A 9869-nucleotide genomic window follows, 5' to 3' on the forward strand; every position below is an offset into this window, starting at 1 on the left:
CGGCATCCTTCACTCTGAGGGGACCGCTCCGTGCTGCTCTTGTCCTTCCAGCTGCCTACGGGATGAACGCGCAGAACAGTCCCACCAGGGCAGCAAAATTGCATGGAGAAACACGAGTTCTCTTCTCAGGTCCAGCACTACCTACTAACCAAAAGCAGTCACTGCATTCCTCTGCTTTCCTCCTCCCAGCCTCACCATACTGTATGCTGAAAGCATCTGGAAGTGTATCGCCAGTTGAAGGTACAACTTCATGTGCCACATTTGTCCCTTCACTCCTCTCCTCGTAAGCTACAACTAAGCATCAGTTGTTAAAATAACCTCTAAAACATCCCGAAACACTTGAGTTTTGTTGGACTTCTTCAAATGCATACGAAAATGTCAATGGACATAAACAGATACACATTTACATATTACAAACTACTTGCTAGAATAAAATGCAACATGTAAAGGAAACATGGGACGGTTCTCAGCTTTGCAAGGACAGAGTACACAGAAAACAAGTATCAAGAAAAAAACATTCAAAAAAAATGTTAGAAGTCCTAGTATATTGTGAGGATGAAACATTTCACATTCTGCCTTTTGGAAATATGAGATTAAAGGTCTTTGACCAATACTCACATCAGCCCTGACACAAGAACGCGAGGCACAGGACCAGGTATCCCCCGAAGGAAGCAGAAACCAGTATCTAGCAGCACTTCCCAAAAAGCTGTTTCCAGCTGCTCTGAACTGTTTGAATTCATTTTCAAGACTGTTTTTCTGAGGTCAGGAGCAGAACCCACGCCAAAGAATGTGTTCTGTTTGGTTACTCAAAAGGGAGTATTTAGTTTGGGAAGCATCAGGAATGTTTAAGGGGATGTATTTTCTAGCTTTTTGCAAGTTATTGCCTGGACAAATTCCAGGTTATTGGGCCTAAATTAGAGGAGAATGAAGTGATGTGTAACTATATAAAGGTTATAAAGACGTTTAATATTCATTATTGCACACCAGCTTTGAAAAGCAGTGTTCCTAGCCAGAACCACATAGACGAGAGAGATTCCATATGTCCATCCAAATCGACCTATGCAGAAATTAATCGTAATTCCAGAGAAGGAAGAGACTGCCTCTTCCCTCCACTAACTGCGTTCAAAATCTCCTCTTGCACAGCTTTTGCAGGATGGCCTCACTGTACGAGGCATCAGGGATGTCCACATGAGGAAGAGACTCTTGTGCTTCTTAGTGAATGTGGGAAGCTAGCCAAGGACACACATGCCTGGGTGAACGACAAAGGTCTCTCACAGTTTACCGACACAGAAAAACATACCGTCAGCTACTGCAGAGAAGAGTTTACAACACAAAATTCAGCTGTTCAATAGCTCCTGCCACGTGCAAGAAATTGAACAATCCGGGACAGCAAACTACTTCACATTCAACAAGAAAATTCAGGAATACCCAAAGCAGAAGCCAGAGCGGCACACCGGGCGTTCTGCACATCCTACCTGATTCCATGGGACCTTCTGCGGGAAGATACACCTTCAGTATCACGAAAATAACAACTTCAAAATACATATATCTAACCAATTTAACTTAACGTTTTCGCTCTCCACGGATTTCCAGGAAAAAAGTACGTTTCCACTCCACCGTTTGCAGAAACAACGCTTGTTTATGCAGAGGCACTTGTGCTACTGACGCAAGGCTTGCCAGATCCTGCAGCTGAAGATGCCGTCGCCTCTTCTTGCTGCCTGCTCCACGTACCACCACCACTGACGGCCACTGCTGCAGCACAGCAAGCAACCTGCTCCTGCCTTACGACGCCGCAGTTCATGGTTTGCTTTCTCTGAATGTAAATCTGTGCTGGATGCCACTCATGAGCTACCCTGGCTGCCCAGCAGCCGTACGTGCTGCCCTGAGCATCTTTGTCCGGCAGCGTAAGGAGAGGGGAGCAGGGAGCTGGGCGTCACAGCCTCATCAATCACCCTACCAAAACTTCGCAGGGTTTGTTGGCCAGAGCCCTCAGGAAGATTAATTTGAATCAGCTTTTATAAAGCAATAATTAAACCATCAGTAGAATTTGAAAGTGACCGTAAAGCGCTTTTGTTTAATTTCTTTCGAAGTTATCTAAATAAACAAAAGCCACTGCCAAAGAAGAGGATCCATAACAGATTTGAATGAGATTTAACTAGCACGCCTTAGAAGTTAGCTCATATTAACATTTCAGGCTGTCCATGCAGTTAGCTTGGAATATTTCTTCTGAATGTTCCTATGTATACAAGCCCAGAAACTGCTACTCATTTTTCCTGAGACACCAAAATGCAGAGAAGACAGAGGGCTGTGTTTAGCCCTGGGCAGGAAGGTGGCTGTGAAGAAGTGTGAAGTGAGAGCATGCCAAGCAAGTATTTTTGAAAGTTACTCACAAAAATGACAAAAATGGCTCTGTTGCTTAGCTCATTTTTCAACTGAATTACTTAACCAGATGGAAAGCCAAGATATGTGACCTTCTGTGCCAAGTAAGGTCACCCTCCTTTTTCTTTTTTTTTTTTTTTTTCCTTTAATAGACTTTAAAAGTAGAAACCACTCTGAAAAGACAAGCAAAACTTTTGATGAAAACTCAAGGTGAACACATTTTCTAAAGAGTGATTGCAAAGGCAATTAGACTCACAAAACAAAATTATTCTAACGGTGCTCAGATTTCTGGGGGAAAAATACATAGATGTATTTATACCACCCTGATACTATCGATCATTCTGATGCTGGAAGTACACGTCGCAGGCCAAATTCTTCTCTGGTAAGTCACCTCTTCAGCACACCAGAAAAAAAAAAAAAAAAAAAGAAAAAAAAATTATATGGCTACAGATTTTAAGGGAAAAAGAAATGACAGAGCTCAAGTCCTGCTCTAATGAGAGCCATGGCATTTGTTTTTAAGGTCTCATTTCTGTAGTTTAACTCGACTCTGCTGTACTTTTCAGTACTCCCTCCCAGCAAGGCAGCTACACAGGCTCCAGCTCGAAAACTGAACTGACATTTCCATCTCAGAAGTGATGCAGAAACTCTGCACAACTAAATCACTCAAGCTCCATCCCTCCCTTGCTGGCTTTAATAGCTGGATATACCAGCTCCCAGGTTACTGTGGGCAAAAAAACCTTTCTCTGAGTACCTTCATTCAGAACTCATTTAAACCACTGGAAAGACTTCAGCGGGCTTTAGGACACGACAGATCTTATACACCATTTTAACTGAATTTAAGCAAATTTTTAATGTGAAGTATGTTTACTTTTTGAGACCAAAATAGGGAGTTTTACAAACAAGCAGATTTAATAAAACTGTAATTTTCTATACAGCTTTAAAACCTGTTACAGAGATATCAGCTGTGTTACATTATTAGCTAAGCCTACGCTCCTGCACACATCTGTACAAACCTCGGGCTGTGTGAATAGTCTATCTTTATTCCAGTAGGCAAATTGGGCAACTACTCTCAGAGGTATTTATAGCATTGGGATTTGAGGACCTATTTCTGAGAGGTGACAGGCAACCGCTTCTTCCAGCGTAGCAGAACGCTCAGGTTACAGGGCTCATGTGTGATCAAGGATCTTGTAACCAACGCTGCAACCCACCTCCAAAAAGTCCAGTTCTCATCAATAATGAAAGCTGCTTTACACAGTGGCTGTAACTATCTCCTTAAAGCCTAACTAAGCATCCGAGAAGCCTTATCCCATTAAAGGTAGCAGCAAATGTAGAAAGTGTTTACTCATGCTGACTTACAGCAGTTTAAATGCAGCAATGCACAAAGCCTCACCACTAGCAACCAGGGCACGGGTCTTTCACGAAACAAATAGTATAAATCAGCTAAGAATAAATTAGAAAAAGGCAACAGATATATCTATTTTTTAAGTATTTGTTCATTGATTTATCTCCAAAGTGATTAAACTCTCAGAGAGAAATAGCCAGGATTATAATCTCAAATTATATATTTTTGTTTGTTTGTTTGCTTGTTTTATATATATACATGTATATGATAGCAACCTCCTTCATTTGCTACATTTTAAATAGGAAAATAACTGTTTTATTTTTTTAATCAAAGGCAGGCAAAGGATTTTCCCATAAGCTTACCAGGAAAGTTAACCTCTGGACTAAAACCAAATAGAAAAATTCCATCAGGAAAGGAGAATAATTCATTAAGCTGTAAAGCCCACATTCAGCCGCAAGACCATGGTGAAAATTCTTATGTAGCTTTAAATTTCGCAGAGCACTATGGACTAGCAGCTGGTATGTAACAAAAATGTACCAACATATTTCAGAGAAACCCAACTGAATTCAAAGCACAGACGTTATGCAAAGTATCATACTTTGCTCTCAACCTTCATCTGATTTTCATGTATTAATCTTCAATATCCAGAACAAATGCTTAAAATGAGTAAGAATGTGGTCTGTCCCACAAAGACATCCATGAAGTTATGCACGACTTGCTCCAAAAAGCAGCAGATAATTTCACTGAATCACAGGATTTGCTGGAAGTTTGACAGTTAATTTTTTGTCAAAATTAAGCAGTTTCAATTTATTTCTAAAATAATTACGTGGGGAAGCTATGATGTTTATTTTGTATTTTCATACACTGTAACGCCTTCTTGAAAGCCGAAGCACTGTAGCAAATACCTGTAACAACAAAGATTCTGTATCCAGAAAAATGATGAAGTGTCATGTGAAACTATTTTTATAAAAGCCGGGAAGAGCAGTATCTGAAACCTTCCAAAAGCTTTTGAAAGATACGAACAAAACCAAGACCCATTTTATGAATTCTGAAATCCTTTACAATTACTGGGAGCCACACATCTCTGTGCATACTGGACCATTCATGAGATTTACGAGAGACGGTTGCTCAGCATACGCCTAAAAAAAATCATCACCTTAACCAACACATGGAACAAACACCAGTTTTAAGGTTCATTTGGCATTTCAAAGTCTTCCTTAAAATCTGCCTGTGATGTACATAGAAGCATGGAGGGAGGATGCAGGAGACATCAGACCTGTGGATCATTATACTCACTACCACCTCTTCGCCCTGACAACAGGATACCAACAGCAGCAGTTGGTTGAGTGCTGGCTTGTTGCTGAAATCCTGAAAAGCACAGACGACGCACGTTCTGAAGTCACTTGCATAATAAAATGCATAGACATGCACAAACATAGATGGGAATATTTGGAATTAGAAGTAGGTCACCTTATATTGAATACACGTATCTACAACATATGCTTGGCTTCCTGTCCAACAACTGTCATAGGTCACAACCTCTAACATCATGGAAGACAAAACTGGTGGTGTTTCACCTTGATGCATCAAGCACAGTGAGGCTGCTGCTCCATGGACAGCAAAACCACTCAGGGAGCTGGAACGGGCATCATAAGCGTTTCTCTAGATAAACGTCCCTGTTAGTCCCATGGGGCTGTAGACTTTGCTAAGTTTACTTTGCTCTTTATATGAAAGATGTACATTTCCATTTTTCTTCCACTGTCTAGGCAGTGTGAACAGGAATTAATCATCATTAATCAGCAGACCTGCAGCCTATCCCCAGTTCTGCTATTAAATGACAGTAAAATAATAAGCAATTATTAAGCAATAAGCAATAATATAGTCTCAATGAGACTCAAAGTGGGGAAAAAATAAGACTACCTGAGTACCTGAGCAGATATCCCAAATTTGGGGTCTTCAAGGTTGTTTCACTTAAGACTGACAAATAGGTGGAGAAATCCAGTATTCCATTAATAGCAATTTCTTTATTTACAGCAAATGTACATGGGGCAGAAGAGGAAAGGATATTGGAAAAGGTGAGACAAAAATAAATAAATAAATAAATAAATTCTTCTTCCAAAAGAATTATGATCTCTTCGGTTAATCAGTCTACACAGTTTATATATATATAATCAAGAGACGAATATTAACTAGCTAGCCTGTGAAGTTTCTGAGAAACTTTGACCAACTACCCACAGATGTGTGTGGGTAGTGATGTGACGTTATTCCTGGAAGGTCTATTTGTAATGTCCACATTCTAGAAGTGGTATCACACATCCTCAGGCAATCAAGCTCTGCCTTATCTGGCATCCTTGCAACAGTTTTGACTTGTACAGGGATTACAGGAACCAGAGTGTTTTGCAGAACAGTCTAATTTGGGGAATTACATTGAGTAATAGAGTGGTCTGATACTGCCTTAAAAATAAGCAAAATAACTAAAGTACTGATTTGCATTTAAGTAACTGCATACTTTTGTGTTTAGATATTTTCACCAAGGACAACATCCAACTTTGTAGGAATTACTTAAAATGCACGTACATACACAATTCCACTGAACATTTGAAGATCCTACAGCTTCCATTCACTAGGCATCACGTAGCATTACATTTTTTGAGTATGCTTCAGAATATTCCTGTTAAGTATTTTCTCCACAGTACACCTGCAAAACCCAGGCAGGGAGACCTTCACAAACTTGCCTTTGATGACACAGAAAGTGACTCTTAGATTCACACACACACAGGACTGAAAACTTGTCTTCCAGCTCCATACTCCAAAAGCCTTTCTACGTTTCTTTTTCAAATATGAGAATTTAAGCAATAAACAATACTTTGGTATAAAAAAACTTAAATCTTGACCAAGTGTTTTCTAAAATTCTTCAACACAAGCAAACATACTGTTTCCAGTAGGAAGACTTCAGAATCTATTTCTGTTATGGCCATGAAATAAAGACTGAAATATGAAAAAGTCTTTCTCTTTAAAGAAGCAATAAGATTTGCAAAGACTACAAGCTTCTCTTCTGCACAGAAAGCTAAAAAAGGCAGAGCAGCTGCTCAAGATCAGTGAGTTTAAATCAGTGTCTTCCTCCATGAAGAACAGATGAAGTCCTTGTAACAAAATTAGGGGGAACTTGAATTCTGCATGACTGTGGCCTTCCCAGTAAATATCCAGTCACCATCCCCTTAGCATCACAGTATTTCTAATCACTCCTACACCAGCGTCTTTGTTCCTTCATACCATAATAAAGTACTGAATGCCCTTGAATTTTATTCGGTCTTGTTGTGAGGGAAATCTTCCTTGTGTCAAAACATCAGGTGGACTCTTCACTTACCCACCTTAATTCCCATAATCCAGATTGCTTTATCTGGTAATTACCAGGGTGCAGTCTTTATTTTAACCTTAGTGAAGGAAGACATTTTTATCAGTATGTCCACAGCTGCTAGGCAGGCATGATTAGTTTCACAGCTTTCAAACCTTTCCACATCATTTAAATGCACTATACAATGGCACTTTTCAAAACGATGGGCTTCAGCCAGCTAAATCCATTGGAGGAAGCAGGCGCAATTCAGTCCTCTCAGCCTAAATGTACTCCTCCTTTCACACTCCTTCTTAATCATTCCTGTGTATGGACACCTCTTGGAACTATGTAATGAATGCATGTCAAAGCAAATCTACCACGCTCCAAACTTTAAATGAGAGGAATCAACTGAGATTTAGCTGGAAAAAAATTATAAATGAAAAAGAAACATGGTGAAGAAACATAGCCACAGAAGTCACAATGAAAGACTTTTTACCTTTGTACAACATTTAGCTTAGGGCTGCAGCTCAGCAGAGACTTCAGGATATTTACCTTAACTTTCCCCTTCAGATGACAAGCAGTTCTTTCAGCCTCACACTCCCAGTTAAGCCTTAAACCATCTTTCCTCTTCAAAACAAGAATACCGCTATCAAAAGTGGTACTTCAAATAAGCATTATCAATTTTTTTTCCACTTAAAGCAGTGTGGCAATGTTTAAGTAAGCTTTTGCCAAGCTATTTCTAATAACCAATACCTAAATGTCACATTTCTGTTGTATAATATGTTGGCACATTTTTCCCTTCACAGACTTCAGTAAGTTAAAATGTCTTTCTAGGTTCTTACACTGCAGACAGACTTTACATAAATACCCCCTAAGATGCATTTACACAGAACAAGGTCAAACCAGGAACCTGCTTTATGAAACTGTAAATCTCGTGGCCCCTGCAGCTCTATACCAGCCTCCTCTAACTTTCCTTGGGGTCCTAGACCACGGTGGAGCCCACCTCACATGAAGGGGATGCTAGACGCAGAAATCTGCAACGCCTTTGAGGTCCAGCCACCAGAGCGGAAAATATGAGCTTCCTATATTTAAGTTGTCTCTATTTCAGAATGTCATTACTGGAATTCTTTAAGACTTTAAAAAAAAAAAAAAAAAAAAAAAACTTTAAAAGTCCTTCTCATCTTGGCATTGCTATTTATGTGTGCGCATAAAATAGTTTCCCTAAAGCTTTTAGTTCTGTCATACCAGCATTTCCACTAAGAAGGCCACCAGTACCGAAGGCTTACGGCTTTTAGCCACACAAAACACCATTGCGGCTTCTTGCCTCTACTAAAATCACGTGTTATATCTTTACTTCCAATTCTGCAAGTCCTGTTAAAGAGAATTATCAGTTAAAGTGTGTATCGTCTGATTTATAAATAAATCCTGTGCTAGAAGTCTGGCTTAAGCTGACAAAATCCACAAAATATGACACAAAAATTCACAAAATATTGAACGAATTCAGTATCCAGTGGCAGCCCTGCAAAGCCTAACAGCACTGAACCAAATGGAGCCACCACAGCATAAAGTCAGGGCTGGGAGCAGAACTTGGCCACCTGGTGTTTACTCACTTCACTAAACCTAAAGCCCTGGTCAAACAATGAATAACTATATAATCTGTGAGGAGAAATGCCTGGAAACCCCGGGTGCGGAGGTGAAATGAGGATAAACGTTTTGCTCCCTTGCTGGACTTTCTGGATTTTGTTAGTCTAAGCCAGACCAACGATGCTACTTAAACATTTTACCGTGAATATTCTCAGTGTGAAATTCCGCTTATTTTAAAATAAGGCACGATTCCTAGAGAGGAATCTCCACAGAGGAGGACTTTTGAAGCCGCTGGGCTGTCACATGCAGATGTACACACGTTTATAAGAGGTAGGATTTCCTTCTCTAGACGGTCAATAGAGTTGTTACAGCTCCGGACTGTAAATCCTTAGAACTTTAGATATTTATTGATGAGCCCAGTTCACGTATTCGGCGATAAATCCGACGAACAGCGGGGAGGTTTCTCCCAGCAGCAGCCTCCCCCTGCCCTGGCAGCTTGCGCACCTCAGGCGTGGACGAAGCACGCCCCACGCCCGGGGATGTGCCACGGGCTCTTCAAACCCTGTCAAAACCGCGACAACCCCGCGTTTAAACACAAGCTCCCGGGGCCGGGCCGGGATCGTCCCTGAGGAGAAACGGCCCTGAGGGGACCGTGCCGGGGCCCTACCTTCACCCGGGGACTGGGGGGTGCGAGCCCGGCGGCGGCTCCGTCCTGCTCGGCGCCTCCCCTCGCCTCGCTTCGCCCTCCGCGCCCTCCCCGCGGGCGGGGAGCGGCGGAACCGGGGCGGGGGGAGCCCCCAGGGCCGGGCCGGGCCGGGCCGTTCGGGGCGGCTGTGACAGCAGCGGCCGCCCGGAGCCCCCCGCTGCGGCCGCCCCGGGGCTGCGGGTCCCGTGTAATGAGGGGAGCGTGTGGGGATGGCGCGCTGCCGACTGCGTGCCTGGGGCTTCTGTAATTGTGTGTTATCAATAAATTTTTATTGTATTTGTTTTATTTGTTTTATTTTGTTTTATTTTTGTTTTTATTTTATTTTGTTTTACTCAAGCGCCACCAGCTTTGACTGCACACCCTTAAAAACTTTTGAGCGTGGGAAGTGCGCTTGTGTCCTCGCAATGGGGGGGGGAGAAAGTGGGGGGGGGGGGGTGCCGAGGCTCTCGCTCCCCACCCAGCCCCGGGTTTTTGGGGCGAAACGCACGAACGTCCCGTGGTTTTTAATTACCGAGCCCACCGCA

At 41.9% G+C, this 9869-nt stretch overlaps 1 protein-coding gene across 1 annotated transcript in view; it reads right to left on the reverse strand.

Annotated features, from left to right (window-relative positions):
• RNF144B (ring finger protein 144B) overlaps positions 1–9502 on the reverse strand; it is an 86620-nt gene extending 77118 nt beyond the window's left edge. Inside the window, exon 1 of the mRNA XM_068674749.1 lies at positions 9307–9502. The gene's annotated coding sequence lies outside the window, so the exon portion shown is untranslated. The remainder of the gene's footprint in view (positions 1–9306) is intronic.
• Positions 9503–9869: the final 367 nt, after the last annotated feature.

The sequence above is a fragment of the Anas acuta genome, chromosome 2 (assembly GCF_963932015.1).
Source record: "Anas acuta chromosome 2, bAnaAcu1.1, whole genome shotgun sequence".
NCBI lineage: Eukaryota > Metazoa > Chordata > Aves > Anseriformes > Anatidae > Anas > Anas acuta.